Source organism: Petaurus breviceps, unplaced genomic scaffold (assembly GCF_028583685.1).
Source record: "Petaurus breviceps papuanus isolate PSGF00001 unplaced genomic scaffold, PetGlider_PUasm1.0 98, whole genome shotgun sequence".
NCBI lineage: Eukaryota > Metazoa > Chordata > Mammalia > Diprotodontia > Petauridae > Petaurus > Petaurus breviceps.
Window position 1 is genome coordinate 13,673,324 of NW_027187460.1, and position 6,985 is coordinate 13,680,308.

Consider the following 6,985-nt stretch of genomic DNA (forward strand, 5'->3'; position numbering starts at 1 on the left):
TTTTGTATTTTACAATTATAATTATATAATGTAAATTTTAACTTGTAGCCTTTTGGGTAAAATTATCATTATAGTTATCATAAGCCCTTAATGAATATATCTAAAATAATAATATGAACAATATATTAAGTTGCCATGGGAGTTCACTGCATACTTTTTGGATGCTGTTGAAAGGATTTTGCAAGCAAAAACATTGAGAACAAAAAGTCTAGTACCATCACTTCTGACTTGTACACTGACTACTGCTTCTGACCCCTCTTTTGATACCTAGTATCCTGATTAAGTTATCCTTGACACAGCACAACCAATCTGATATTTCTGACCCAAATGTTGAAGAAGGACTTATTGCTTCTGGCCTTCTCTATTGGTGATCCTCTCACACAGGTCTTTTCTTCAGTCCAATCCCTGAATGTGAAAAGAAAATTTTAATTATGAACTTAAGTTGTAAATATTTTCATGACTCCTATGTTCTAACACCTATAATCAAGGTATTGAATTATTATGAAAGGAGCCTATGATTGAGAGTCAGAATTTCTGTAAAATATCTGTTACTTCCTATTTATTTGATCCTGGGATAATAATTTCATCTTTTTTTCTCATCTATGAAATAAGTCGTTTGGGCTATATGGCCTTTAAGGTCCTTTGTTTGTTGTTCATATGTGACTGACTTTTTATGACCCCATTTGAGATTTTCTTGGCAAAGATACTGCAAGTGTTTGCCATATCCTTCTCCAGCTCATTTTATAGATGAAGAAACTGAATTAAAAAAAAAAAAAAAGGATTAAGTGACTTGCCCAGCGTCACAGAGCTAGTAAGTGTCTGAGGCCAGATTTGAACTCAGATCTTTGACTCCAGGCCCAGTTCTCTATACACTGTGCCACCTAATTGCCTTAACTAACTTGAAATACTATGATTCATATGGTTACTAGAAAGTGTTGGTAAAGTGATACAAATATTATGGTGAAAAGAGTACAAAATTTGTTGTTAGAAACCATGTCATACCTGACTGCCATTTACTATCTGTGCGACCTCAAGCAAGTATCAAGGAATTCTCGTTACCTCTCTGGAGAAGCATATGCAGGGGTCCAGTGACTATTGGTCAAAGGTAGGAGGAAAAACTGAAAGCAAAGAGATTTATTAGCATGCGAAAGCATCTACTCTCACTGACAGCAGATTCTGCTTTCTAGGATACAGATTTCTTTTATATAACCTTTCAGATTCACTTAGGAAATACATTCAATTAGCATCATTCTATGGCAGTTAAGGATAGAAAAGTAAATAAAGCATTTCACAGTAGAGGAAAGAGAAGAGAAGGAAGGGGATCAACCAAAGGAGAAAAAGGGAGTATTTGGAATGCAAGTGGCAGAATTTGTTATCAGAATAACAAAATATTCCTTGTTCAAAGGTAAGAGGCAAGGCAAAGATTCCAAATACTTTTTACAATTGTGAAAGAAGTTTCTATTATGAATGACATCCTCTAGGATCTCATTCAAAGACAGCAAGTAGTTGTCAGAGCAGTGGATGAAACCATTCACTTTGCTCTGTGTGTGTGTGTGTGTGTGTGTGTGTGTGTGTGTATGTGCACTTAAAAGTTGGGGACTTTCTAATTTTAAGCCATTAGTGATTGGAGAGATTTCCACATTGGCAAGTCTATCAAGGTGTTGTAAAAAATGTGCGGTTCCTATATTTCCCTTCCTTTCCCCTTAGGTTGCTTCAATTGCTATTCATACTCACTTTGAGCCATAAGAACCAAACAATGAGTAAGTGAGGTTTGGGCTGGGACCTGTTATTGACCCAGTTTTAGATGTTCAAGACTGGAACCTGGGAGGAAGGCTAGGACTGGAGCAATAGACCTACAAACCATCAGAATGGAGATGATCATTGAAACCCTTGGAACTGATAAGATCATCTAGTGAAATAGCACAGAAGGCTAAGAAAAAAGGGCCCAGGACAGAGCCTTGGGAAATGCTCATAGTTAATAGATGTGATCTGGGTGAAGATACAGAAAAAAAAGAGACAGTGAAGAAGGATCCAGAAAAGTTGGAGGAGAAACAGGAGAATGTAAGGAAAATCTAGAGAGAAAAGTGCATCAAGAAGAGAACTGATACTCAGCACCACACCCAGAAATAACTGGCCGTGTAACCTTGAGCAAGTTACTTAACCCCGATTGCTTACCAAAAAAAAAAAAAAAAAAAAAAGAAGAGAACTGACAGTATCAGGGCTGCAGACAAGCCAAGAAGGATAAGAAAAGGGAATACCTTTGACAATTAGGAAATTATTCATTCCTTTGGAGAAAGCATTTCAGTTTAATGGTGAAGCTGAAAGCCAGAATGTACAGTTAAGAAGAATGGAGCTGGAAGACCCTGTTATAGATAGCCTTCCCAAGTAGTTTCAACATGGAAGGGAGATGAGATATAGTATGCTAACTAGTGGGGATGAATAGATCAGGTAAGGGTTTTTTGAGGGTGGAGGAGACATGAACATTTTTGGAAGCAGCTATGAAGGATCCAGTAGGCAAGGAGTGATTGAAGATAAGTGAGAGAGTAGTGATGATAGATAATGCAATCTGCCAGAGAAGGTGGTATTGAATGAAATTACTTGTGCATAGAGAGATGTCAGTGTTGGCAAGCAGAAAGGTCACCTCTTCATGTCAATCAAGACTGAAAGAGAAGAAAGTTACAAAAGGCGTATGATATATGATATATGAGTGATATGATATGAGGAGCATAGACTCAATATTTTCAGTGAAACCTTAGGCAAAGTTCTCAGCTGAGAGGGTAGCAAAAAGTTGTGAGAGGTTTGAGAAAAGATTTTAAAAGTTTTTAAAAGTCTCTGTGGTAAGTGGGAGAGTAAATTGATCAGGGAGGATTGCCTTGCTGTAGTGAGGGCCCAGATCATATTGTGTAATATAACCCATTCAGTATAGTTTTGATGATTTTCTCCAACTTCATAAGCAGCACATAAGTAGAAGTCAAAGCAGTAGATGGTGAGAGTAATCTAAAGCTGAGTGTTAGTATAGTAATTTCTTTGAATAGGACAAAGAGGCAAGAAACTTCAGAGAATAGGTCAGTGTAACGTTGAAATGATTCATCAAGGGGTTATAATAGGGAAAGGAAGAGAACATAACCAGTGCAGGATGGTGATCTGTGAAAGAGGGAAAGAAGGGAAGGATGGAGGTTTAACAGTTGCAAAGCAAATTAAGTGATGGAAGGATGACAAATTATGATCCAATAACAGAATTTCATAATTCGTGAACATGAATATGGAAGATGTGTGGATGATGGCAAGATCAAAGGTATGATCATTTCTCTGTGTAGCTGTGGTGGGGTAGGAAGAATAGGTCATGGGAAATGAATGAGTTGAGTGATTTAGAGGTTAAAGTACTTGAAAGAGTATTACTATGTATTGAGGCCCTCTAGTATGAGGGTGGGAGTGGGGAAGAGAGAAAGACTATTAGCCAATGAACACATGGAGAAGGAGATTGTCCTGGAGGTCTATGCACAATAGTCACCAGAATCTTGATTGGGTGATAAAAATGTATTGAATGAACCTTGAAAGAGGAGAGGTTGCTGAATCAGTTACTGAGTAGAAAGAGAACCTGGAAGTCACAATGGAGAACAAGTAGTATTCCAATTCCCCCACCATGACCAGTAAGTCTGGGAGTATGAGTGGAAGTGCATTTAGAGCTGGAAAAAGTTAACAGGGGAAGCTGTGTTATCAAAAGAGAATCAAGTGTCAACACTGATAAAGTCTTTATCTCATGAAAAAACTTCTTATCTTGCAGATTCAGATATGATTCTTTTACATTTGGTACATAATGCATTTCTTTGCTGGTTTTGTCATTGGAGAAATTTGTAGAAAGCAATTATAGTTGGTCATATAATTAACAGTGTCAATGATACAGAATGATCATTGAGGATAAAGATTGAGAAAAGGTCATATTTCCCTGAATTCCTCACATTCATTGTTTCTTTGAGTGCAATTATATTTACATACATTCTTATTCCCTATGATCCATTATATTCATGTAATACTGTTTGTTTAGATATTCTCCAATTTATTGGAACCCACTTTGTCTCTACTTCTCTATCACCACAGTGATCCTATGAATATTTTTAGATAAATGTAATGTTTCTTTTTGTTTCTGATTTTCTGAGGCTAACAGAGTAATGAGATCTCTGGGTCAAAAAGAGTCAAAAACCATTTTAGCAACTCCTTTTTGCATAATTCCAAATTGTCTTTTAGAATAGATGGACTGATTCATAGTTTCACCAATGGTATAGTAGTGAGCATGTCTTCTAATAAATCTTTGTTAGAATAATTTATAAATTCGGGGTGTCCAGGTGGCTCAGCAAGTAAGATCACCGGCCCCAGTGTCAGGATGACCTGGAGATCGAATTCCAGGCTCAGACACTTAGCACCCACCCAGAAACACCTGGCCTTGTAACCTTGAGCAAGTTACTTAACCCCAATTGCTTAGGGGCGGCCAGGTGGCTCAGTGAGTAAGAGCACCGGCTCCAGTGTCGGGATGACCTGGATCAAATCCAGGCTCAGATACTCAGCACCACACCCAGAAATAACTGGCCGTGTAACCTTGAGCAAGTTACTTAACCCCAGTTGCTTTAAAAAAAATTGAAAAAAAATTTTCCTCTCTGCTAAGCTTCTATATTTCTGTCAAGGACACCACCCTTTTTCTAGTCATTCAAGTTCACATCCTCCTCTCCTTTCTCTCTCATATCCTTCACATCCAATCAACTGTTAAATCTTGTTAAATCTCCCTCCACATCTTAGATTTTTATAGTAAGCTCTGATCTAGTGTCTGCCTCAAGTCTTTTCCAATTTCTTTTTCTTCTTTTGCTTTTTTTTTTGGGGGGGGGAAGGCAGGGCAGTTGGGGTCAAGTCACTTGCCCAAAGTCACACGGCTAGTAAGTATTAAGTGTCTGAGGCTGGATTTGAACTATGGTCCTCCTGACTCCAGGGCTGGTGCTCTATTCACTGCACCACCTAGCTGCCCCTGTTTTCCAATTCCTAATCCATCCGGTGCTCTATTCACTGCACCACCTAGCTGCCCTTGTTTTCCAATTCCTAATCCATCCTACACATAGCTGCCAATGTAGTATTCCCTTAAACACAGGCCTGACTATATCATTACCATGTTCAATAAACTCCACTGGGTCTCTCAAGTTCAAACTGCTTTGTTTGGCAGTGAAAACCCTTTGTAACCTGACTCTAACTTCCCCCCACAACTGTATTATTTATTATTACATTTAATTTTCAACAGACAAACCAATCTTTTTAATGATTTCTTGATGTTCTATCTTCTGTCTCTTTTCCTTTGCCTGGGCTGATATTTATGCCTGGTATGTTTTTCCTCCTTACCTCTGCTGCTGGGAATGCCAAGTCTCCTAGCTTCTTTGGCTTCCATCATGTCCAAGCTAAAGCATCTTCTTTAAGATGCTTTTCCCATTCCTCCTTAATACTAGTGCTTTCTTTTTGTTGATTATCTCCGATTTCATTTCCATGTTGTCTCCCCCATTAGACTGTGAGGTCTTTAAGAGCAGAGACTGTCTTTTACCTTTCCTTGAATCCCCAGGGCTTAGCAGAGTGCCTGGCATGTAATAGGCTCATAAATGCATTTTACTGACTGACAAAACTCAACTCAAACAATATTTTTTGCATAAAAAAAACTTTTCTTGACATCCCCTCACCATTTACTAGTGCCTTTTCCACCCTCATTATCTTGTAGTTGTTTTTTAAATATGATTACACATTTTATATTTCTCCCAGAAAAAGTAAAATTTTTGAGGAAAGATATCGTTTCACTTTTGTGTTTGTGTTCCAAGAACTGAGTATGTTGCTTAGCACATAGTAAGTGCTTAATAAAAGCTTTTAGATGATTTTTGATTGAATGGATCATAGACACAAACCAAATAATGCATGTGCTGAAATATTTGTGTTTGACAAAAGACTTTGACAGTGCTATGGAAGACGCTCAGCATAGAGTCTGAATGAAGAAAGATTCTCTTTCATTGGTAAAGTCCTATACATGTTCCTGTTTACAAATTGTGATGATTGCCATTGCACAAGGCATTGTGGAGCCTCCTAAATGACATTTATGATTCTGAAAAGTGTTTGGCCTAATGATTCACTTGGGCAAAATGAAGTGAATGAAAAATGTCTACTCTCCAAATCATGGCATGCATTTGGATGGATACCCCATAGATCTAGTCCATCAATACATCTGTCTCGGACAGACATGTCTATTTATTTCTCCCTTCTAGTTCAAACTTTAAAAGTTATAGGGATGATACAGTTTAACTTAGTTTACCTCAGTTTAAGCTTATACCAAGCTTATTTTAGATTCATTTTCCCTCTCTATTGTTTTTTGGTGTTTTCTCAGGTGATGCCACAATAATCCAATCTTTCTCTGCCTCTATGATGTTTCAAAAATGACCTTGTGCCCTAAGTCAGTACTGCCTTCAGCTTCCATGTCTCTTTGCTTGGAGAGGAGATAAAATGTTTCTCCTGAGGCATTTCCTGAGCTATTTTGGGCCTTTTTTTAGCAGTTGTTTTTATTGTCATTAAACATCTTTAAGGCATGCTGATAATAAGAGTCAAGGCCTTTGTTTTTGTCCATATCTCACTTTTCAGAGTCAACAACTTGCATAAATAAGCTGGATTGGAGCTGTTATAATTGCATGCAGTGAGGTTTCTTATCTTTATTTTTGCTTCTAATCTGGAACATATTGAAGATTCTACTAACTAGTTAATGATCTGACTGCACACACACACACACACACACACACACACACACAGCTAGATACAAAGCTATTTTCCTTAGATACCAGTTAGTTTCCGTCAGTTAAAGTATAGTCAATTTAAGTTTTTATGGCTTCATTCTCCTATTGCCTTGTTTGAGGCTTTTCCATGATCATCTTAAAGAATGCATTTATGATCTACAAGTATATATCTTCTAAGAAATTTG